The sequence below is a fragment of the Vanessa tameamea genome, chromosome 13 (genome assembly GCF_037043105.1).
Source record: "Vanessa tameamea isolate UH-Manoa-2023 chromosome 13, ilVanTame1 primary haplotype, whole genome shotgun sequence".
Lineage (NCBI taxonomy): Eukaryota > Metazoa > Arthropoda > Insecta > Lepidoptera > Nymphalidae > Vanessa > Vanessa tameamea.
The window spans coordinates 12,470,520-12,497,230 of NC_087321.1; the positions used below are offsets into that span (position 1 = coordinate 12,470,520).

Genomic DNA, 26,711 nt, shown 5'->3' on the forward strand with positions numbered 1-26,711 from the left:
TTTTTAACCATTTCTTACATCGCCCAAGCGCCACCAACCGTGGGAACTGTGCCTTTAGTTACACTGGCTCACTCAGTATTGCTTTTTGGCGGTAGAATATCTTATTATTGGGTGGTACCCAGACGGGTTTGCACAAAGCCTCACCACCATATAAAACTATTTTATATATATGAAAATATAAATTGCTCCTTCAATTTGATCGATCAAATTAATAAAATTTGATCCTGTAAATTGACGATTCAAAAATGCTCGCAAGATGAATTAAGCATATTTTTTTGATTTGATTTGATTGTTAAATAACGTTTGCTATGGATTATTTTTGTTGATTCCGTACAAATATCTTTACATAATAGCAACACTGATGGCTGTTTATTCCTTGGTGTTCATGAGACTTAATTTTTTTTAAAATAAACACTTAATGAATCATTTTTTTCATTAGAGACGAATGTATTAAAAAAAAGACAATAGTTAAATTTTCTCAATACTCGTAACATACAAGGCTAAAACTTTTTATTGATAAATCATTCTATGTTCCTATTTAAGCTGAACTGGACGACCATATGGCAGGCCATATCAGGTACCACCCGCCCTTGCCCCGCAAAGCTTTATATGGACTTAGACTTGTATATTTCAGCACATGGAACCGATTTAAATCATTGAGCAAGGATTTTTAACAGCTGTCTTTTACATAGCATTTACTTGTTATTGCAGATATAAAAATGTATATTTAAATATATATATAGCCTATTCCAATGGGAGTAGGAAAAAAGATAAACAAACCGTAGATTTACGTATTTCATGCGATTTGCTAATTAACTTAACTATACTGTGCACTACTAAGAGTTTATGATTAATATATATTGATTTATAATACAACACTATTGCACTTAACTACGTATTTTTACTTTAATTTCACTTCCAAAATTCCGATAACAGTTTCGTCCACGTTCAAAACGTTAATATCATAGATTAATCAAGCTTTCGTATGATATCGCGTCAATTTGCTATCAAATGTTGATTATTTGTTTTTTTTTTCTGTTATGCTTGGAATAGAGTATATGAAACTAGTCCTCGCTTGTGGCTTCGCTCGCATTTTATCGGTTGGTCGTCTAATGTTTTTGGTGTTCAAACTTGCTCCATACCGAATGTCTATAATTCGTTTCAGTTCTTCGGCCGTAAAAGAGCCTGTCTGTCTGAGACAGAGTTACTTTCGCCTTTATAAGTTAACTAATGTTTAAAGAAGTAAAATTTTGCCATGTTAGTCCAATTGGATGTCGTAAGATGTAATAATATATCATAAATGATATGTTATGCCGTATAAAATGTTTATTTACTTGAAATCCACATTTATTATTACCTACATAAATTTTCCTCGGCTAGGTAGCAGGAAAGATAACACGGGTCTGAGCTAAGCGATTATAGTAATTATTATTAATATGCTTGTACGTTATGGATAACCCAATATGAGACAGATTATATTAAATACTGGGTAGGCGGTGAAATCTTACAATTATTTAAAAACTTAATTAAATAGTATTTGCAATTATACATTAATAAATATTTTAAATAAAGATATTTTATGATAAAATAATGTACATAAAGTGATTAGTCCTTATAATATAAACTGTTTTGGATTTATTATTTCCTTAAATAGCTTAAATTAAAAGTGTTCTGATGTTTTAATATTTTTTTTATTGTTTTATTAAAGCGTCTTTTCCGGCAATCCTACGCATTAGGCGTCGTCCCGATCTCCTGGAAGACTGCTTTGGTGCATCCGATTCCAAAAAGGGTAATCGCTCAGACCCGTCCAATTATAGGCCTATAGCCATTACCCCCTTGTTCTCCAAGTTAATGGAGTCCATTGTAAACTGCCAGCACCTGCGGTAACTAGAGGAGTACCAGCTGATTAGTGACCGCCAGTACGGTTTCCGTCGGGGTCGCTCAGCCGGTGATCTTCTAGTTTACCTTACTCATAAATGGGCGGAAGCAGTTGAGAGCAAGGGGGAGGCATTAGCAGCCAGTCTGGACATAGCGAAGGCCTTCGATCGCGTGTGGCATAAAGCGCTTCTTTCGAAGCTTCCTTCCTATGGGCTTCCCGGGAAATTATGCAATTGGATTACCAGCTTTTTGGCAGATCGGAGCATCAAGGTCGTTGTCGACGGTGTATGCTCCGACCAAAAATTCGTCAATGCTCTCTGTTTCTTCTGCATATCAATGACTTGTTGCAAATCAGTAACATTCACTGCTATGCAGACGACAGTACCGTAGACACCTCATACACTGGTCGTGCTAATATTTCTCGGTAAAACGTCGAAGAAAACCGGAAGAAACTTGTGTCTGAAATCGAGTCTTCGTTAAACAAAGTCTCGAACTGGGGCCGGCTAAATCTAGGCCACTTCAACCCCAAAAAGACGCAAGTTTGCACGTTAACCGCCAAAAAAACACCATTCGTCGTATCTCCACGATTTGAGAACATTCCGTTAGCCGCCACAGCTAGTATCGGAACACTTAGCGTTGATATTTGGAGCCTCGTTCAGTTCCGCGATCAATTGGAAGGCAAAGCCAAAATGGCATCAAAAAAGCTCGGTGTGCTCAGCAAGCAAGACACGTCAGCCCATCGCCTAAGACTATACAAGGCTATACAATTCGGCCTCACATGGAGTACTGCTCTCACCTCTGGGCGGTAATTATTCAGTTATAAGTTAATTTTAAATAAGCGCCTATTTAAAAGTAATAGCAATACGCGCACTGTCGCAACAGCAATAACGTCCAAGGTTGGTCATTTATTTCACTTACTATGAATTGTAGCTGATGTTATCTAGGGCTATCAAGCGTGTCAGGCGTTGCAGGTTCATTTCCCGTACGTGATAAATGTTATATCACTTATTATATTAAACATACCTATTTGTTTGTTACGACATAGATAACATTATTGATCTAAATAAATGTTAAAGTAATACTATTTGGAGAACGGAGTTTTGATGAAGTCTAGCCAACTAGTCGGAATATTGTAGAGCGACAATGGGCATATACATAGGACACTCTATTTACCTACCTACCTAGCTACCATTCAATCAGACACGACCTAGGTGAGTTTAGGCAAAAAAAACAATAGGTTTACGTATTTTCCTAGACACGAGATTGTAAAAATAGCAGAATTCCTAACTCCAAACTGTTACTGAGAACTTATTCATAGAATAACAAAAAATATATTTTATTTACGTGATCCCGGGTTTGAATTTAGTACCTCGGTTTATGTAGCATTAATATAGATTCAATTTTACAACAAATTTGCAATATGATATAGAACTTGTTAGTACGCAGATATTATGTTTAGTAAAGTTAGATAAAGTGACAGGCGCCGTCTTGAGGCGTCAGCTCGTAATGACTATGTCAAGTGACAAATGAGCCGGAGAGCTATTAGTGTAGATTTAAACAGATTTAAAGATAAATTAATGTATTCAGCGTAATGTTTTCAGTTACTTAATAGATCTTGTGATATGATTTATATATTTTGTATCTATTTATATATCGATACTACTAAATTAGGTAACGTATTTTTGTCAATGCCGAAATGAAAACTTCTACAATAATATACGTAAAAGTTATTTCAGAAGATTCATCACATTGCAAAGAAGGCTTTAACATATAATATTATTATATAAATAGCTGGTTTCGCAGTTTTACCCGCTTTTAAATATATATAATTGACCTTGTGAACTTTATGTTCTTGGAGTGTAATATATCAACATATTATACCTACATTTGTTAATAGTTTATTTAAGCATCAAGTACGTACATCACACTAGTGTAACGATTTTATTTTAATGTTTTTTTTTTAGAATAAAATCATTAAGGTGTTCTATTGTTTACCTTGGTGATTTTTTATAAAAAAAAAAATATATTTAAATGTCATGTTAAACAATATATGTCAGGACTTGAAGATATAACAATAAAACGATTAAGAGAAGTACCGTAGCAGATTACAATGTATAGAGGCGAAGCTGCGGCCTTTCAGAAACATCCGTGTATTTATGAATGGTATAACATAATATAATTGTATGTAACTGACATTTTAAAAGATGAAATATATAATTCAAACATACAAATACAATTAGATAATATCGATTACGAGATCCTTGTTGGATTGTAATGATTAATGAAGTAGAGTAACAATGGTTTTTTTGCCAGCTCTTCAAAGTAGAATCTACATTAGAACCGGGTGAAGCTTTACATTTATATTTCGATCTTGTAAAGTGATGACAAGTGCTTCTAAGAGCCCTATTGAACAACGTGCGTTTTGTTTCATATTATTAACAAATACAATTACTTATATATATTTAATTATATGTTCACACAATCGTTGTTATTTCAATTATAAAAACAAAGCCTTCACACGGGTGCAGTATATACAGACCCTCTATATACAGCGTTTAGGTTGAAAAAGTATGGAAAGTTGAAATCATCGGCTTTTCTCTACTATATATATATACTATACGTATAAACTTTTCTCTGTATCTTTCTAGTTAATGATGAAAACCGCGTCGAAATCCGTTGCGTAGTTTGAGTTTGGAAATATGTTAAAAAAAATTCTAAGTGATATGTACGACTTTAACTATTATACAACAATCTTATTACGTAGGTATATTCTTATACTTGTATTAACATTTTAAACTCTTGTCAAAGAGCTAAAAAGGTTTGAACCCATTACTGACCACACCTGATCATTGGCATTTCGTTTTGACATATGACACAAAAATTCAAAATAAACTATAGTAATTCTTATGTCTTCATGAATAAGGACTAATTTTCCATATATCTGATACAGATACGGCTTAGCAAGATTAGGATGTCGTAAGCACATGGGTGGTCAAGATATCCATGTAATGAGTCACGGTAGTGGATTAATCTGACACACGAGATATAATTACCGCTCGATATTACACAAGAAGCGAAAATTAATTGTTATTATGCGTATCGGTAAGTATAGATATATCAATCTCCACAAAGTCAATACACTTTCTGTGGAGGTATTAGGTATTAGGTATGTTTCTATAGTAAAATATCGGATGCTATTAATTTTTTTTTTAATTTTGTCGAAACACTTGGCCCTCGGAGTAGTGGTGCAAAATGCTTCATCAAAAGCTCGCCTTATTGCCTCCACTGGTGACAGGGCTGGTTCGTTTTTAGCCCAGAGGATCAATTGCGAATCAACGGGGAAATGCTGCTAGCATTCTTGCCACCATTCCACGCGGTCAAGATTTATAAAGTAACTATTTGTAATTCATAGTTTTATATATTAAAGTATCTAAATAGATTTTTGAAGTGACATGAAAAATTTACTTATTTTCGTGGTGATTCTAATCAATAGAATATATATTCCGAACCGGGTTTTTAACTTAAAACAATGGCGAGGAGTGGTGGCTTTGAGTTTAAAGGGTAGCCACCAATGTGTAAAGATTTCATTCAACATATTTTTCGTCGCACGTATATTCTTTTTATGAGATGATCTTATTAATAGCCTCTTAATGTTCCACAAGCAACCGAAAAATTTTTTTTGTGCAGCGATAATGATGATGATGGAATGATGTCCCCTTGACCGATATCAAGAGAGACTAGCTTACTGTGCAGGATATATTATAGTGCAGAAATGTGTGCGCAAACACAGTTGCAACCTCTGATCCCTCACTCTCATAATCCGTTGGAACGTCAAATTCGCCACGACCGGAAAGAGTTCAGGCACAGGACTAACCGCGCCTGTGTGAAGTCCAATGTGTGTTCTGATTGTGCCTAATATATAGACGACAGTAAGAGAAGCAATCGGATCGAAGTTTCTTATTATTTCTTACAGTTGCTTGTGCGGATTTGAAACTATGAACTTCGTTTAAGAATCACTTTTCTATCCGCTGTGTCATCTCGGCTTCATGTCTGTAATTACAAGTGCACATTACACTTGTTAAAACACACGGCGAGTGTAAAGAATCTACACACACAAACCTACATTGTACTCTATTAACGTATTATATTTAACGCACGTGATAACGTCACTTGATAAAAATGATGCCCTGTACAACAACAAACAACGGTACTACCAGTGTCAACTCTAAAATGTTTGCAACCATACGGGTATATTGATCGTTTAAAAACACGCTTCGTAATAATGAGCCACTAAAATGGTTAACGCCCTTTTTGGTAATAGCTTAGGTATTTCGTCTATGTTGGTATATTTGAACGAGAAGAGAACATGAAACTGTTTGTTAAAAATATAATATATTTTGATAATGAACTAGCCTTGAGTCTTTGTTTTAATTCTTGTAAACTGTGACGTCACTACACTGGCATTTCACGTAACACTGACTCATCTCTAAAATGTAAGACACGCTGCACTAGGTATAGTAAATTAGTAGAATATTTTAAAACAATAGAAAGTGTCACTTAGAGTTTAGACTTATTGTCTAATCACATAGCGATTGTCGATTTTATTAAATAATTGGATACAAATATAATAATGTAACAATTTACGTATCGCATTGAATAATTAGACGAAGCCGAAGTTTAAAAACGTTTTGACAATCGTTGAATGCACTGCTTCATGCCCCTTTAGATGAAATAGAATATTCAAGCGAAATTCACGAAAAGTAGACTTGTATCCCGAGAGTCTTTCGAAACCGAAAACATAGAATGTGAAACTCATAAATATAAGCTACAGACTGACATTAATTTAGTATTTAATTTTACGTAACATCTTCAGATGGATTAGCAGGTCTAGAGAAATTACAAAACAATTAACAAATTCATTTGCAGAAATCACTAAAACTTGTTTTTTTTTTATGGCATTGCGGACGAGCATATGGCCCACCTGATGGTAAGTGGTCACCGCCTCCCATAGACAAAGGCGTTGTAAGAAATATTAACCATTCCTTACATCACCTATGTGCCACCAACCTTGGGAACTAAGATGTAATGTCCCTTGTGCCTGTAATTACACTGGCTCACTCACCCTTCTAACCGGAACACAACAATACAGAATACTGTTATTTGGCGGTAGAATATCTGATGAGTGGGTGGTACCTACCCAGACGGGCTTGCACAAAGCCCTACCACCAAGTAAAATTACATAATTACAAAATTATTTTACTTGTTATAATCGAAGCTTGAAGATCGATGGACGATGGAAATATAATTCGAATCGAATGCGGTTATCAAAGGCCATACTGCAAAAACTTACTTCTAATCGAATCTAACACATGGCAAAAATATTGCCAATAAACCGAATTATAGTTGGATATTTCACGATCGAGTCTTGCGGTGAGTTTCAGGATTTTTCTTGCCGAATAGCACCACAGTTGGCTCTTGAGATGTCAAATATATAAGACAATACATTGCTGTAATGTTTGACATAGTATCGAGGTTTTAAAATGCAGTAACGTAATGTATGTTGTTCTTGGTAAGTCAGTAAGCATAACACAACTTTCCTTGTTAACCTTGAACCGTGATATGACTCAGCGACCGCTGACCATGAGCCAAAGAATAGGGAACGATGTTATTAACATTGATACCTTTATCGCAGGAGTCTTTTCGAGAAATAACAATAAAAAAAAATCGACATACATAGATATACAAATGCTGTTCAAGTTATGACTTAATTAATCACAGTAATATTTGTAAATTGAAAATAAATCAATATAATATAATTATGGTAATTATAATAATATATTAGAATTAAACGTTTTCATTATTGTTTAATGAAATACTTTTTATAAACTGTAGCACTACAATCACCACTTCAACATATCGAAAGAGACCAGAAGTATGAAATTAATTGTTGGAACAGAAAGTTGAATTAAATGGTGGCCAACAGTTGGCTCTAAGTACACGCATACTTGTAAAGCATTATGACGTTTGACGTGTGTCAAGTGTAGCCGTCCAACCAAGATGATAAAGTCGGCTCATTTGTTTGAGTTCTACTTTAGTGTGACACTTTATATAGATATATAAATAATATAAGATAAATACATATCAGATTTCTTATGTTCTATGATGAAAAGTATTTGTGTTACTTACGTAAGTAAAGGACATGTCAAAGATTTAAATAATTCTTAATAAGCATTGACCGAGACGTAACGCGGTTATTTACATGAAGTTATTTCAAATATAACAAAGTGAATGTTTTTACCAGACTTCTTCAACTTACATTAACAGCCTGTAAATTTCCCACTGTTGGGCTAAGGCCTCCTCTCCCTTTGAGGAGAAGATTTGGACCATATTCCACCTCGCTGCTCCAATGGTAATGCCCCGGATTGGTGGATTCACATGTGGCAGAATTTTATTGAAATTAGACACATGCAGGTTTCCTCACGATGTTTTCCTTCACCGCCGGGTACGAGATGAATTATATAAACACAAATTAAGCACATGAAAATTCAGTGGTGCTTGCCTGCCGCAGTCATCGGTTAAGCTGCACGCGTTCTACCCACTGGGCCATCTCGGCTCAGCTCAGCTTCAACTTGCTAAACAGGTAATAAGAAACAATAGATCGATAAATGCCAATATTTGTTTTATTTATATTCTAATTACAATGAAAATTATAAATAATTGTATGTATATAAATCAACATCAAATTATATTTTTGACATTAAAACTTTGTGGACTCAGGATATTTCCCTTCACCACTGAGCACGAGATGACTTAGTACTGCTTGCTCGGGTTTCAGATCGTAATCTTTAAATTATTTAAGTTTCAGTTACTGGGCCATCTGAGTTTTTAAGTCATAAATATATTTATTAAAATAAACGCCAAAATGTTTACTTCATAAAAAGGAACCTCATTCCGAGATAATTGCTGCTATTTCTTAGAAAATCTGATCTAACTACGAGAAATGCAAAACGCTTTCACTGACCGAGAACACGGTGTTGTTGCCAATTGAGAATATCAATTCAAAACACGAACTATTTACCATTCTCGACGCGAACCCACTCACATTGACGGAAAGCGATCCTCCGGATATGGGAATTCGGAACAGATCATTGAAAACATATGAACGTGTAGAAAACTAGTGTTTGAGTTTGACTTTCTTTATGTGTTTTCATTGATTTATAATGAGTTACGGTTGTGCGGCGCATAGTGTTTCGGATTGCAGCTCCCGAGACCTCGGTTTAAAATTTAGGATCGGGTAGACGTTGTTAAGTTACTCTGTCGAGAATTCTCAGCGGCCTAACCTATATGTATGATCAACTGACCAATTGGAATTGGTTAGGAGATCATACAGACTTTACCTCTCATTCCGCACAGTGCCAATTACTATATACAATTCATCTGTAAGAATGAATTTTAACTGTTTTTATTGAATTCTTAAACAGCGCAGCTGTCCTTGAAGTGAACACATGTTGACTTACACAAACCACTTTAGGTAATTGTCATACCGTACAAATACAATAGTTTTATATATTTTGGTCTTTCTACTAACGAATTCAATCATTTATATTTTACTAGTTTTCGCTATTAGTTTAGGCGCGTAGGTTTTTGGTAAAAATAGCCTAGTTCCTCGAGGAAGGAGAAGCTACGAAACAACGGTCAAATTTGATTCAGTGGTTTAGTCGAGAAAGTGTAACAGACAGACACACACATACAGAGTTACATTCACATTTAATTTATTAGTATGGATCTAGACCCGCTGTATAATAAATAATAAGGTAACATAAAAACTTAACCAGACCACTGTTCTAGAATTTTTAAAAACGACATATTCTAGATAATACCTAGATCACCTACGTGGACATAAAAATACGGCAGTAAATCATGTCTAAAATTTACGACTTGCGCAGGAGTTGAACATGAAAAGAATTATGACTTAAGGACACGAGCGATTCACAAACACCTACTGCAAATACGGCAATTTATTCTATTACACGAAGTTACAAATCTTAGTCTACTGCGGTTACGTCAGCTTCTTAAAAACATATAATATAAGGATACCGGTATGATATCACGACTTCAGTTATTCTACCTAGACCAGATTTGTTTACTAATTGTTCTTTGTATTGATTGCTCCTCTATTCCTAATGGCGAGAGTGCCTACATTGCGAATTTACATAGAGATACAACACATTGACAAATCGACTATTTATCTCTGATTATGTCAAGTATCTCGAAGAATTATTAGGCTTTTTGCGTATCGATTATGAGTTTTAAAGAACCGGTTATGAGCAAACATTTATCTGTAAATTGACTTGACTGTGACCATTATTTTGAGCGGACTTCGAATCAGTAGAAAGTATTTAAGTCTTATGGAAGTAATTTCAAAACCTATTGTAATTGATCTCCGGGCATAAAGTACCACATGGTTAACTTTTACTGCGGTTAATATGATTTTGATGTATTGATATTATAATTTTTATATCTCCAGACATGTTGTCTTAGCTTTTGATGCAACTTTTAAGATTGTATTTATTTTAGTGTTCCTGCATATTTTCATTACGAGGCAACCTCAACTATTAAACTTCTTACTGTTAAAACTATTTTTATTTGGGATAAACATAACATTTATCTCATTAAATTGCATCTCAAAAAACGATCAAATTGGAAAATTGTGGTTTTCATAAAGTATTACTGATTCAGACCTTGAGTGATCAATGAGAAAATTTTTAATAGTGTGTAATTTTGTTGGTGGTTTTTCAAATAAATGCAAACAACTGCAAACACAGACATCGTCAGATACTATGTCGTCTATTGCAGTGGAAATATGCGATTATATTTATGCTTATCTGTCAGTCGTCTCAATGATAGCTTGATGAATACTTTTGCGCGTCGTCTCATTGTTGAAACTGTTTGTAAACATTTAAAAGCAAATATTTAACATGTCTGTCTGATACTATAACAGCATCATCGAGATACTGCAATAAATAATAAATTTATATTAAATACTGTTCGTAGAATGTATTTACGAATCGGAATTGCATTTTTACTCGGAAACTGTGAAACCATTTTCCATATTCATGATTTGCACAGTAACTATTTTTAACTTTGATATTTTTTATGAAAACTATTTTTATGTAAGTATTAATCTGACCATATGCGAAGAACTTATGCAAGTGAGCATGAAAACAAAGGTTCGCTCCTTACTCCACCCCTCTCAGAGTCCACTGGGACGGCTATCGGAGAGTAATCTCATTATTCTCTTTTGATAGTCATAAAGGATAATTATCTGAGTTCCATCATAAGAGTCATATTATCTATGGGCATATTTGTTTGTACCTATTTCTGTCCAAGTATATATAATATTATGATATATTAAACATCCGCATACAGCATGTTACATACGGATGTTTTAAAGACAAAAATAAACTCGACGAATTGTCTCCTAGTATACATTAGTTCCATAAACGAGTTCTGACCTTACTCATGAGAATAGATTAGCATGTTTGAGAATACAAAAATTCTGAGAAACAAAGTGGCGTTATTATAGAAGCAAACCAAGGCATTTGCAGATTATAATTTTTTTGTTATTATTAGTATAATGGGTGGTATTTATATTTATTTCTGTAATGATGTAAATTAAAAAAATATAACTGTATTTTTTATCTGTGTGTAATTTTACTCCCGTCGTTCAAATCAAATTCGTAGTATTAGCACTCTCTGTTTAAAATTCCATACGTTGATCGCTGATTGGTTCAGGGATTAAGTTTGTTTTTCTACCTTTATAATAATGTCTTAAGTGTCACCAGTGACGTTGACGTAACTGGCAAAAATGTTACGGTTTCAAGCCCATTTAAACGATTAACCTGTCAACGTTTCTTTTGATAACTTAAATTAACAACAAAAATGGACATTAGTGGAATGATTGTAGTTTAAAAACACATTACTAAAACCAAGTAAACTGAAAAAGGTCTTATAGGATATTTTTTTGGTTTCGATTAAAATCAAATTTGAATGTCGATTCAAATGTATCGTTCGTATATGTAACATTGAAATGAAACATGGCTGACGAAGTTTCATATCTGTCACGGATACTCTGTTTTTAAATATTTTATTTTAGAAAGCCTATAGTTATTTGTGCAGATTATTTTAAAACTAATACAGGTCTCTTTAAATTAGAATGTTAATAGCAAAAGTCACGTAATAATCTATACGTACAAATATTTTATGCGAAAGTAACAGTCCTTCTGTCTGTTTGTTGTTATGGCTCTTCCACGGCCGGACCAATAAAACGGATTTGAAAAAGTTTTGTATGAAGCTTGAATTCAAAGGAATTACAAAGGCTTTTTTTATACCTAAAAAGCCACATGAGGCAATTAGTAATTAATAAATACAAATCAATTGCAGTTATTCGTATATATATATGGCTCTTGCAGATACTAATATAAATTTATTTTAATATGTTCATAAGCAACGCAGTTTCGACACTGAATAATTATGATAATTCAATCATCAAACAACCTGCAATGTAACATAGTACAAATGTTAGACAGTAAAATTCCTTTACTCTTTAATAAAACTCGTGGGATTCGTGATATACGTATATATGTTTAATTTATTTACTTAATTGAGATCCTATAGAAACGTTGGATGTGCAGCAATCGTGTGGAATACTTGACGAATTATGGATAGAAAAGAAATAATGTTTGATAATAGTTAAGACACTTAATAGACTATGTTCTTCTTGTTTTTCGTATACTTCATTACTGAAGGTCGTGCTTGTCCTGAAATGCTGTGCATTGAACCAGTAATCAATATCGAGTTTAGATTTTTTAATACAAATTGTCTGTTCATGCCGCTTATGTTCATCACTTTATGTGGTGTCGGCTCAGCATATCTTTTCCTTCCATTCTCCTCTATTAGTCCTCATGTGATCGTTCACATCCATCTGTCTCATATCCCTCCTAACTCATTCAACCACTCCGTTCATGTCTTTTTGGGTCGTCCTCTTCCCCTCCCTCCCTCTACGCTTAGCTCATCACTCTTTTATTTTTTAATACGAATGTAAAAATAAAATTTTCAAAATAAATTTTATGACTATCGGTCACTTATTTTTAAAAAGTTTGTTAATCATGACGCCTTTGTTAGTCATGAGACACGTTAAAACACACATAAATCGTAAAACCTTTTTTTTACCTCGAAACTTGTTAGCAAATTGAACCGGTCCTTCAAAAGCATTAAAAATTACAATTTTATTCAAAGATTTATGATGCATTCCGAGTATTTATAGCTTGTGAGACATCGCAATATCCCAACCCCGCAGTGCGCAGGCGCAGAGCACGAGTCGCACATACTCGTATGTATAGCGGAAACTGGTTCCTCGCTGCGAATCTTGTTAGGGCTGTCAGACGTAAGTTATTAATTATTCAAATAGTCTTTGATTATTTTGTCATTATGTAGTTGATTTACACCCTGCCTACCTCTCGTTACATTAGTATTTTGTCTTTTATAGCAAATGTTGTGCATTCAAAATTAATACCAATGTTACGAGTATGTTAAAATTTATTGCCGTTGTGTTTTATTTCGAGACAAGCAATGATTTTTTTTTATAAATTACCTAACAATGTCATGAAATTTAAACTGCAAAATATTATCAAATTATTGTTATGTGTGTTAAGGATGTTTATAAAGCAATAGTTGTCGTCTGCGGCTTCGCTCGCTATTTAGAGGTTGGTCGTCAGTTGTAAGGTATAAAAATTCGGCACAGTGGTTTGGACGTGAAAGAGCAATAGAGAGAAAGAGGAAGAGTTTACACAGATTATGTGCAGTTGGGAGCCGGTATGGCCCAGTGGTTACACACAGCGAACTTAAGCGGAAACAGTGAAACAGCGGAACAACAATTTCAATTTGTTTTAATCTGTGTTCATAGTTCATCTCGTGCCCGGCTGCGAAGTAAAACATCGTGAAAAAAAATCTTTGCTAAGCAGTAGGACCTTTACAGACCATAAACAACAATAAAATAATTTCTTGTAAAATAGGATACACTTAAACCATTCTGATTTTATATTAGGTGTGTTTCTGACACCGTCTAAAATTATATGTGTTGAAGTTAAACGTCAAAAAGTCCGTATTATACGAAGCTTAATATTATTTTACTATGAAATATTTGCATCTCGATGTGGAAATATACTGCTGTGTGATTACGGCTCGAGTAGAATCGAGAAGTCAAATAAATCATATTATATTAATGGAAACATCAGTAACTTAAAGTGTCCAATTCTATATTATTATATGTGTTCAAATAATGTCTTTATTGAAATTTTATTACGTATATATTTATTTAAATTAAGTTTTTAAAGTGGATTTAAATAGCTTAACCATTTAAATCACGAAAGCACATATCGCTTACTGAAATATGTTGTATCGAATTAAGGTTAATTAAAATAATAATTTACATTTATCAACGAGAGACAATGTTTTGCATAACACGGCTATTAAAAATGTTATACTTTTATGTTTTAATAACACTTTACTTGGTGGTAGGGCTTTGTGCAAGCCCGTCTGGGTAGGTACCACCCACTCATCATATATTCTACCGCCAAACAGTAGTACTCAGTATTGTTGTGTTCCGGTTTGAAGGTTGAGTGAGCCAGTGTAACTACAGGCACAAGGGACATAACATCTCAGTTCCCAAGGTTTGTGGCGCATTGGTGATGTAAGGAATGGTTAATATTTCGTACAACGCCATTGTCTATGAGCGGTGGTGACCACTTACCATCAGGTGGCCCATTTGCTCGTCCGCCTACCGATGACATAAAAAAAATAATAACACGAGCGAAGTCAGAGACGGTAAAGATCGTAAGAACTAAAAAAAAAAAAACGTTTGTCCAGCCCTATACCGGTCAATCTGGTTTATTTCTGCAAAGCCTTACCAACGTTGGCGAATAACGTAATATCAATAAGCGCCATATATTTAAACGAATCAAACATTTGCAACCAATGTGAATTATAACGCCTACTTTAAGATATAAGATGTGCAAATTGTGACTATTATAATAATAATATTACGTTAATAACGACAAATAACATCAGAAAGATGATCACATTTTAAGTGTCATAGACCAAGACAGACCCTTATGCGCTGTACTTAGTATATACACTAATATAGCCGCGGTCCTTTTGAATGTCATAATAATATCTTAGTTCCCTACTAAAACTACTATATTAAACAATCAATTAAATTAAGTTTAACGCAGACGGAGCGGTTGCTTAAATAATAGTTGAAGATGTTTTAAATCGAAATTAAACAAACGACGAATGTTTGTTTTGACGGAACCCAACCGACATTCTCTGAAAACATCCGCCGATCGTCGCCTGTACCATCGTTAGCGATTCTAGTCTTGAAGAGCTGGTGTAAGTATAGACTATGATATTAAACAATTCTTTATCATTCATTCAACTGGTATAAGGTTTGGGTTCAAAACCTGTGCCATTGGTTTTCCTAAGAAATTCTCAGTAGCAGCTGAAAGTCTGGAAATTATCTCTGACAACTCTCTCAAATCACGGGAAGCACGTAAAACCGCTGGTCCTGCGCCTGAACTCTTGTTGCTTTGTTTCTGTATTTGTTGCATTGCAAAATGCATTTTGTGTTTAAGCTTTTAATCATAATATTATAAAAACATTACAGCACTATACACTTGTGTGTAATTGCCCCTAACAGTATAGGTTAAGCATCTATTATTCTACTAAGTAGAATCTACTTTATACTTCTCCACCGTCAAAATATAATTATAGCGGGCCTTCCATGTCGATGGACCCTCGGCGGGCCGGATTAAATACTTTCGCGGGCCGTACTTTGCCCATCACTGGTCTAGACTATATTATCCTCATTCAACTCGTCAAAGTATATTTAGTTTAGTGATGCCATTTCCAGTAATATTAGTTCTCAGGTATTGCAAGTTACCCGCAAGCAATAGGTATACAATTACATTCTAAGCTCTTGTTCTCGTACCTATCTCTGTAAGCCGAAGTCTAAATTACTATCGGAAATCTATTAATACCATAAACGCATTTTCTCCACGCAATTGAACTTAAATTATTGTAACTGCTATTAAACTGGTTCGCTGTATTTTAGTCCGTATTCCGTTTAAATAGAAAGTAGAATTGTTTGATCGTTTAAATGTACTTGGGTAAAATAGTGCAACAATGTAGCGAAAAGCCTAGGGTGAGCATAATTGTAGCTAAGATTGTAACTAGCAAAGCTAAACAATCGCGTAACGAAGACTCAATGGTGCAAGTATTTAATACTTTGAATATACTAGGGTTCGAAAGTCATATAAAGAAATACATCGATATTTATTCAAATCAATTTGCACTTGTTTATTCAACCAACCCGCATTGGAGCAGCGTGGTGCAATATGCTCCAAACCTTCTCCTCAAAGGGAGAGGAGGCCTTAGCCCAGCAGTGGGAAATTTACAGGCTGCTAATGTATGTATGTAACTTAGGTTATATTTATGTACATAATTTTTTTTTTTCCTTAATTACAATTAAATCATCGTTTAGTTTTTCACTTCACTTGCGATAATATACATTATTAAATTAAAATATTTTCAACGATAGTCTTAGTCTTATTTTATTATAACCGTTTTTACTTCAAAACGTTTAAGATAACTCGATACCTTAATACGTTAAGCCGTAACGCTACTGTAAATAAAACCTTATCATGTGTGGGTTAAGGACAAAGTTTGTATATCACAAGTATTCTGTTTATGTGTGCGTGTGAGCAGAATAATTATAAAACCTTCACGGTACCGCATCTTGGAGCTGGTCAGTGCAGTTTGCGAGGTATTGTGCAATTTATATAACGTCTTAATACTTATATTTAACATTTGCGACTCTGTTCAAACTTGGATAAAATGTTTTATCAGTCCGTGATGATAGACATACATCAGATCAATCAAAATCAAATAATTCTTTATCCAAGTAGGCTCATAAGTGTTGAATTAATTTTAGTTAGAAATGTAAAGCTACCACTGGTTGAGAAAGTAGATTCTACTGAGAACCGGCAAGAAATTCAGTAGTTACTCAATTCCACCATTTTAATTACTGAGGCTATATATATATAATTAATTACAGTTTAGATTATAAGCTATCTTCTTATACTTAAGAGTCGAGTCAAGGATCTAGAATTAAATTAAAGACCAATAATCGAATATGCGTAAATATACAGTCTTTGTAAACAAATCAAAATCGGGCTCAAAAATCATCAGTGTCATTCCTTCAAACGAATGTCAGTCAGCTTCCGGACTACCAGCGGCGAGAGACAAGCAATGTATAAATATGTGCATCTAGTTTACATGTTTGTCCGTCCGTCTTACATTAAGCGGCGACGCATCAAATGCTGCTAATGAAACGACTCAATATGAATAAGGTTATACAAATATATGAATAATAATATATTGACCTAGCAATTTGAATTGCAATGTATAAACGCAGGCTGTTGACGCAGACGAGGTGAGGATGTACTTCTTTGTTTACGTGCTTGTTTGCAATTAGAGCCTTTGATGAACACCGCCCTGAACGTAGACTATGATGTCACAGGAAATCCTTTTATATTATTTAGATTTTTTGTGATCGTGTAAAAACATTTAAAGTAGATTTTTTTAAATTTTTATATTAAAGGCAGGTTAAGTGCAGGTGCATGCAGGTATATGTAATTTAATTTTGTGTTAGAGGGCTTTGAGCAAGCCCGTCAATTCTACAGTCAAGCAGCAATACTTAGTATTATTGTGTTCCAGTTTAAAGTGAGAGTGAGCCAACGTAGCTACAGGCGCGAGAAATCAAAGTTACTTGTGGAAAAAATCGCCAGGAAACCTGGATGATATTCCTACACATGTTTAAATTAGCAGAGCAGAGCAGCTTGGTGTAATAAGCTGTATAACTCAAGTGGAATGGAGGCCCGACAGTGGTACATATAGGGCGGTTACTTTACACGGTTCCCGCCACTATTTACTAGAGAGAAGAGAACTATGATGATTTTGTGCGTGAAGCTCATCCACCTGTTGTACCAAAACTAAATCCGGTTACAGAAAAAGGTTGAACAGGTGTATGAGTCAGTCTGCTTTCCGATATAAAATATAAATAAATACAATTTGCCGATGTATTTATGTATACGTCAATAAGTAATGAGACTACAATACTCACTACAATAATTCGTGTCAAGGTGCCGATATGCGAATCGTTGTTTTTTTACAAATGACATCACATTAAAATATTCTAGAAAGGAATGAACAATTATTAGAGCTTCGAAGAAACCGTAGGTGTTCGTGCATTACGTCAACTGATAAAATTATTAATAATTAATTTATATACTTGTTTATCTAAACTAAAATTATTGTAATACAAGTGTATTATTATTTTTATTAAGTATATCAATAATATTTGTATTTAGATTGTTGTGCTGACCGGATATGAAAAAAAATTAAAACTTAAAAAATAGGAAAAATAAGATATTACTAAAGTTAAAACGTAACGTATCAATCTGGAAATATCTGCTGAGCAAAGATCTGCTATTTTTTTGAACGTAAGATTTGAGTATTTTTTTTCGAGAAAACCATCACTAGTAAACTCCGCGGATGTTTATAGATTCATGCTCGGGATTTCGGGGAGATATTAACAAACATAGTTATAGTATCACAATATTATGTATGTTAAAATAAAAAAAAACGATCATTTTGATAGAATCAGTGACAATCATTGCATAAGCGCGAGAAGTGTAAACTTAGAACAGTAAATTTCCTAGTTCACAAAGTTAACACGGATGAAAGTTCAAAGGATGTATTAACTTTGGCATTCATTGCTATAGTAAAATTATACAGAGATTTTTAACTTTGCCTATTAACACATTTAAAACTTCCCCTTTCTATTTTAAGTACTATATGATCAAGAAAATTGCAAAAAGGCTAGCATCAACTAATGGGATATAAAATGAGTTTTAATTCAACGACATTATGAATTCACTGATATATTAGTATAAGTTATAAGAGTACGATTCAATTAACTAAAAGATCAATTCAAATATATATTTTAAGAGGAAACAAATTGAATACTTCATACTTCAATAACTGTAAGTATAACTTACCAAAATGAACGAGAGTTAATATCAATAACACAGCATAATATAACACAATCGCAGGTTACGCACGCGCAGGCAACGAGCGCGACCGTACTGTGATATAGAAGTAAGTTGGTGACGGGTGGAGCGAACCCACCCACGCGGACTCGGCTCACATGTCGGTGTTCGCGAAAATATATCGATGGGGAGTTTAGTTATTTTTTAAGGACATTTGACATGATGGTCTTATAATCAGCCCTCATTATAGCCAATATACCCAATGAAAATATTGTGATAGACTTATTTTTCTGACTCGATGATCCTGGGATGTTGCGAGACCTTCACTATGCTAAGGCTAATGATACAGAATGTTATAAATATAAAGAAAATCTTCACTGTTTACATTTGTTCAAGACAATGACCGAACATGCGGTGCAGGTAGCGTTAACGAAGCGAGCCTAAACAAATACAAAACGTTCGCAGGTTTAATTCCGATAATATGAAGAATAAATAATTCACATGTTATAATAACGGGAGTTTGTAAAACAAAAACACAGTAAAATGTTAAAAACTGAACTTGCCTAAGGAGATTTATGTAGATTCGTGATGTTCAATCATTCTTAGGCTTAGAGCAGCTAGACAACTGTCAAACGGGCTGCCTTATCGTAAGCGGTCACCAATGTCCGTTGATGTAAATTCTCCATATCACCTTGCCATCAACCGAGGGAACTAAGATGTATTGTCTGTTGTGCCTGTAACTACACTGGCTCACTCACCTTTCAAACAGGAATACAACAATACTAAGTATTATTATTTGGCTGTAGAATATATCATGGGTGCTATCCAGATGGGCTGGCACAACGTCCTACCAACAAGTAAGCCCAAATAAATATTAAGTAAGATTAAAACTGCTGAGTAGTATTACGCCTCAGTCTTAGTCTTAGTCTAGGTTCATAATATACAAATGATTTCCAGTGTTTTATTGAATTTATGCCAAATATCTTACCCCAATGTTTTGGAAAATGTAATGATCTAGACTTTTTATGTAATTAAAATACTATTATACCCAAACCGTTGATCGACAACTAGTTGGTAACTTGTTTGGCTGATATATTGTTCGAGTTCAAATTACAGGTTGGACCAACAAAAGTTTGGGATCGAATTTTGATAAAAATATTTTTAGGACATATTTTCATTCAAAATTAATTTCTTTTCTCGTATAAATTTATGGATAGTGTAACAACAGGCACGAGGGACGTAAATTCTTAGTTCCCAACTTTGGGGCGTGTTGGCGATGTTAGAATGGATTACTATTTTTTCTCAATGTCTATTGGTGGTTGTGACCAATTATTCACCATCAGATGGACCATTTGACCGTGCACCTATATTATACAAAAAAAATAGAGCAACATGTAACCCAAAAGGCCATGTAGCTGACCATATAGGGTTGTCACATTTTTTGCATAATTTTTTCAGCACATCGCTGCAAAATAATAAAAAAATATCAATTATTTTTACCGAAAACGAGATTATTGTGTTTATTATCTTCGAAATAATGAATCAACGCCGAGTCCACGTCCGGGCGCGGTGTCATTTTTTGTCACTTATAGAAAGAAACATTAGTGCGCCTTTTAAATTTGCGATTACAATACGTGGTTTTTTATCAATTAATTTACCTAACGAGAGATAGGAGTTTAATATGAAGGGGTAAATTTAAACTCACAAGAGTTGCTAGCAACCCTATCTATCACAGAGCCATGTTAGTAAAATTGCAAACGACGGCGGTAGATTTCAATCTGGACCTCATTTGTCACCAGGCTTATATTAGTGTGAGAACCCTGCACAGACTTACCTGTGCAGGGTTCTCACACTAATATACTTAGATTATAATATCTCGATTTACCAGTATGTAAGAATACAGCCAGCTTTGATGATTCTTAAAGGATACGGATTACCCTTAGCAATATCTTGACTAAAGATGCTATGAATAAGTTATTTTGGTAGATTCTATGTAAATGGAGTTATGGTGCACGTGTCAGAGGATTTATATTTAATACCGAAAGCCATAATGTGCAATTCTATTTTATCAGATGATAGGAGATGATACCAGGACATCAGATATTCTACTGGTGTTAGTAATTTATCATTGGGATATTCTGATTTCAATAAGAAGTGAGAAGAGAATCATATTGCACATATAAATAAAAAAAATGAATATCGGCGCTATTAATCTCCTCCATTAATCTCTACCCATTCTCTTAATACTTACTCACTCTTACTCTTTTGCGCAAGTCATGTCGTAGTATGAAAATATCAAATCAAATCAAAATACTCTTTATTGTACACCAATAAACATACACAGCAGTAGGCGTTTTAAAAAAAATCTACAATATATCAATTTGTTATTTGTGGCATTAATAATTCACCGGATAACTTCCGATCGGTCCGACATTGAAATTGCGCTAAATTTGGTGCTGACAAATTTTAATGGAATGATTTTGAGACAATTGGCGTTGATGTTATCTAACGCGTACTAACAACTAGTGCAGTTACATTCGGGTCGATTGGGAAAAGATATATTGCTTTTATTATAAATTTTGGGTTCCAATCGTTGATTGAAGCAGTCTAGATAAATTGTCCAGTTTGAAACATTTGATTTTTGTTGTAATCAAATAATTTTTTACATTATTTTCACTTGATGAGTTATTATATTTTCTCTGCGTTCGTAATGTATGAATTTAATTAAAGAAATAAGTTTAATTTATGTGTAATATGAAATTTAATGAGAATACGTAGTTCATTTTCGAAGGCATGAATTAACTTTAAACCGTCCCATTGTGAAAAACATCAAAATTAATCAAACAGACGACAGGATCGTATTGTATTCGCGAAAAAATAAATAAAAAAACGAAGAGCTCAGTGTACCGGCCATTTCACTGTCAATTGCTAAAACGTGTCTCATAATTTCTGATGGAGTATTTTATTTACTTCTCATTGGAGACAAGAATAAAAAATGGCTAAGCGATTTCACTTGTAGACCTGTGTTTATGGTATACCAAAAACAAGCGTGATGAAAGATTTCATTTTGATGCCACCTCCTTGTATCGAAGTCGGTAAATAATATGAAAATCAACAATACCTAATACGCAGTAACGGCGCGTCATCGCTGGATTTGCGTTAAACAATGCGTGGGCGATTCCTCTCAGTGTCACTACACGGTGCAATTCCAGCCATTACTTAACAATTATATGTATCGAGGATATCTTATAGACCCTCGGGGGAAAGAGAAAGCATGAGATATATCTCTTAATAAACTATATACTCCCGACTAATATGATTAAGTGTTGATTTCAGGATTTGGAGGTTTGCGTAAGCAAATCTGGGTGGTCGTTTCCGAGATTGGTGGTGCATTGGTGATGTAAGGGCTGGTTAATATTTCTAACAGTGAAAATGTCTATGGGTTGTGGTGACCACTGAGTGACCTAATTGCATATTTGGAAGATTATCTACATATCCTTACTAATAATATAAAGCCGAAATTTTGTATGTATGGACGTTAAAGATATTGAATGACTAATACTTGACAACCAACCCCTTTAGAGCGAAGCCGCGGGCGTAAAACAGTTGTAAATAAACAATCAAAGGCTTATAAAACATCGTCGTAGAACAAATACATTTAAAGTCATCCCAACTACAGCGACTACTCGATACATAAGGATAAATGTTGTGTGATTTCCATAAATAAATATGATATCAATTAACAAAAATTGTACTGAGTCAAAACAAATTATTTATCAACTTCGTAGTAATGCGAGGTACTATCAAAACATGACCAAGTAAATTTGGTTGTACGGTATACAAATGAATATAATAAAAATTTGAGTGTAACGTGTACAAGGAACATCTTAGCTCCCAAGGTTGGTGGCGCTTTGGTGATTGAAGGAATAGTTAAAGTTGGCAATGCCATAAACGCAAAGTCTATGAGCGGTTGTAACCATCATTTGGCCCATTTGTAAACCCGCATACTAAATTATTAAAAAAAGGGTATTGCACAACCAGATTAGTTACCGAAGTTTATCAATTATTTGTCCAAATAAAGTCCTAAATCTTTAGATTAAGAAAAATAAGTTTATTTCAAGAAACCGCATATCGAAAAATAAAATTTATATTTAGCAGAAAAAAGAAGGCAATATCTGGCAGGAAAGATCAAAAATATCTAGATTAAAAGTAAAAGTAACAAAGTTAGTTTAAAATTAAACGTTAAGAATATTCAATATATTATAACATACAGACAAAAACGGAAATGTAGTTACTACGCCCGTTTAACCCATTTTGGTAAATGAGGTTGTGTTCATTCGTTTAGTATTCCAAATATATATATGTAATCTAGTTATAATAAGCAATATGGCGACATTGTGAAACCAGTTTAATAAGTCTCTCAATTTTCTACTTATTATTATACATTATAAATCTAACTCTGGTTATAACGTGTTCGTAATATATATAATAATAGTAACCAAGTCATATAAACGATGTTTGTAATGGAATTATCCTTTAAGTAAATAAATACTACACTTTAACTTAAAGATTCGAGCCTGCGCAACACGGTTACATAATCAAAATTTTCAGTAGAAAGTTAATTTTAACTGAAAAAAGCTAGTTCAAACACGCCTTGGATTTTGATGCGTTCAATTTGTGTTTACAAGGAAATATCGGATAAACCTGCATCTATGGAATAATATTAGAATGATACAAAAAGAGGGGAGACTTTAAGCTGTTGGATATCTTCAAGCTGTTACTTTACAGAGCCTTAACAAAAGGAAGATTTAACACCTTACGCCGATACAAACTCGCCAGCTCACCCTGACTAAAACGAATACAATATTAATATAACGAATATAAAATTCACAAGACATTAATAATGTACTTGACGATTATCACAATGACATTTATTGGCTTGTTTCTTCATTAAAATATGATCGTACTGCGATCGTTTATATGTTGTAATGGTTTCTTGTAAAACGATATTATATTATAAAGATGAAGAGTTTATTTATTGGAATTGCATATTTAATTACACTATGACTTTTGAAAACAGACGGATAAACCTCCTGGCTGGCTCGCGTTTAAATTTTAACTTTAGTTTCGTGGAAGCCCGTCTGGTTTGGTATTGTTGTGTTCCGGTTTGAACGGTGAGTGAGCCATAATTATCCAAATATTCGGTTAAGATTAACGGTTTATAATAGTTACTGGATCTTTCAGCTCTTGTAATTTTTATAAAAAAATTAACACTTAACTCGAAGCGAAAAGAAAATCATTTTAAGTACGGTATTGTAGTAGTTCGTTTAATATACATTTTAAACAATATTAACATTATTTATGTAAATCAAAGATTTCGAATAGACAAATAATAACACAATACATATCTATAAAAGCGCAATTTATTATATCTACAACGTTAATATTTTACATGAATTGTATTGAAAAAAAAAATGTAGGTCAAAAATCAAGTATCGTTCAAAGTTTTCAAACATCTCATCTTTTCTCATAATGGACTTCACGTACAGGTTACTTAGAGCGTTGTGCGGCAGTCGAGTAATAAATAATTAGATATCTACTAACAAACTAATCATTAGTCTATTTGTGGCGATCTAACCGCAGATAGACACGACCACAGCTTGGCTAATTAAACACTCTGTCTCTCTCACAGCAGTTCCTCGTTTAACGGAACACGTAACGTCACGAGTTGGAATGATATTACTTTTAAGTTTTAACAATTAAATTTAACACTCTTGGTAAAAAAAAAATATTTATTAATAAAGATTACTATTCTTCACAAGTTTATGCAATTGGTAGTCGTTTAGTTTACATACAGGACATATAAAAATCAGTGAGAGAATAAGTAATAATGTACTTGCTGGTTTCTCTTGGTAGAATCTACATTGCAATATGGTTTTTAATAAAATTTGTGTCGTAATAAATAAAATTACGTTTTCAAAATACATTACGAGCCAAAATTAAAATATACATTATTCTAAAAGTCCCAGAATTTTTGAATTGTTCAAAACAACTGACAGGAGCCGGAAAGAATATCAGTAGTTACCCTCCACGTTTGCTTGTCATCAATATAATCTCGTATTGAATAATATTTCATATCTATTAATGTTCTTTCACTATAAGGCGATATATCAATGATCAAAATTCTATGATATGTACCTATATTAAGATTGGAAATATGACAGATTTAACTTAACGCTTAATTTGCTCGAAACTAATTTAAATTTATTAGATATTAATATTTTGCGAAGACTTATAAAGTGTTATATTTAATTTATTATATCTATTATAATTATTAAACGCTATATATCAGATAATACTATTTCGTATGCTTTCAGCAATCATAACCGGTTCCGTAAAGTTACTCGAAATGTAATATGTGCTGTTGACCACGTTATCGATAATATAATAAAACATTTAAAGGATCAAGGATACAAGCTTGAAAATAGCGTAACATCGTAAGAAGGTTGTCAAAATATCACGAGAGAACTGTACTAGCATTACAGAGCACAGAAAAGTCTCAGTGATAAATATCTCACGGTTGGGTATTGATCTCGTTTATCTTTGAAAAAATTCAAAGCTTATATATAGTTTTAGAAATACTATTTATGCAGTTATAATTATATATTTAATAAACTCATATTTTGTTATTGTATCCGATTTCATAAAAATAAATGTAATCGAATAGATAAAAAAAAACATTCTTTAAAAAATTATAAAATACGTTTTCCCACGTAAAATTAGAAATATAAAAAATTACGATCCAATTTAATGTAAATAAGAGATTTTTGTCGATTTTGAGTTCATTTCAACCTCAGGATAATATTAGGTTAATAAAATTAAACAAATAATAAAAAATATCTGTATACTGGTGTATTTATTAATATTAATATAATATATACTATATTTGAATAAGTATAGTTTGTATAATGGTATTTGAATGTTGAATTATAATGGGATACGAAAATAATAATTGAAAATAGATAATTTATATTATCTCTAAAGTACTTTCCTTGAATTAGCAAAATGTGTTTAAGTTCACTGAGCTACGAATATCAACCTATTGCAGTCTGACAGCACTGTTACACATAAATTTATCCCATTCACGATAGGGGTATCAGTTCACCTGGACTTGACGTAAAATTCAAATAATAAAACGTATTCGGATCGAATTGTTATTCATTTTAATTTAAAGTAACTTTGTTTTTTACCAAAACAATAAATTTTAGCATAAATCATTACCATAATATATTTGATGCATCAGAAGGTAAGACGGAAGACGTAAACAAAATGACTCCCACACACGTCTCTGTCTAATGATCTATTGGTTTTTTACACCAGTAAGGTACTAGTTGCAACCCATATGCGTGTTATATTGTTACCTCATTTAAATTCAACTCAAGACAATGATCATAATTTCGTATAAAAAACTCGACTGACCGTATGTATATCTTTTATATTCCAGTGCGATTTAAGTTTCCAAGAAAGACTCATAATCAAGCTTTTCGCTCGAATGAGATTCTGATATTTGCCCATTTCCCGTGCATATATGGACTATAGAAAATAACAATAAAGGACTCTGAAAAGAAGGTAGTTCTTTTCAGCATCTCATCAAGCATATCTCTG

At 33.4% G+C, this 26,711-nt stretch overlaps 1 protein-coding gene across 6 annotated transcripts in view; it reads right to left on the reverse strand.

Annotated features, from left to right (window-relative positions):
* Positions 1-26,711, reverse strand: part of LOC113391475 (uncharacterized protein) — a 93,969-nt gene that overhangs the window by 58,641 nt on the left and 8,617 nt on the right. The gene's annotated exons all lie outside the window — the stretch shown is intronic.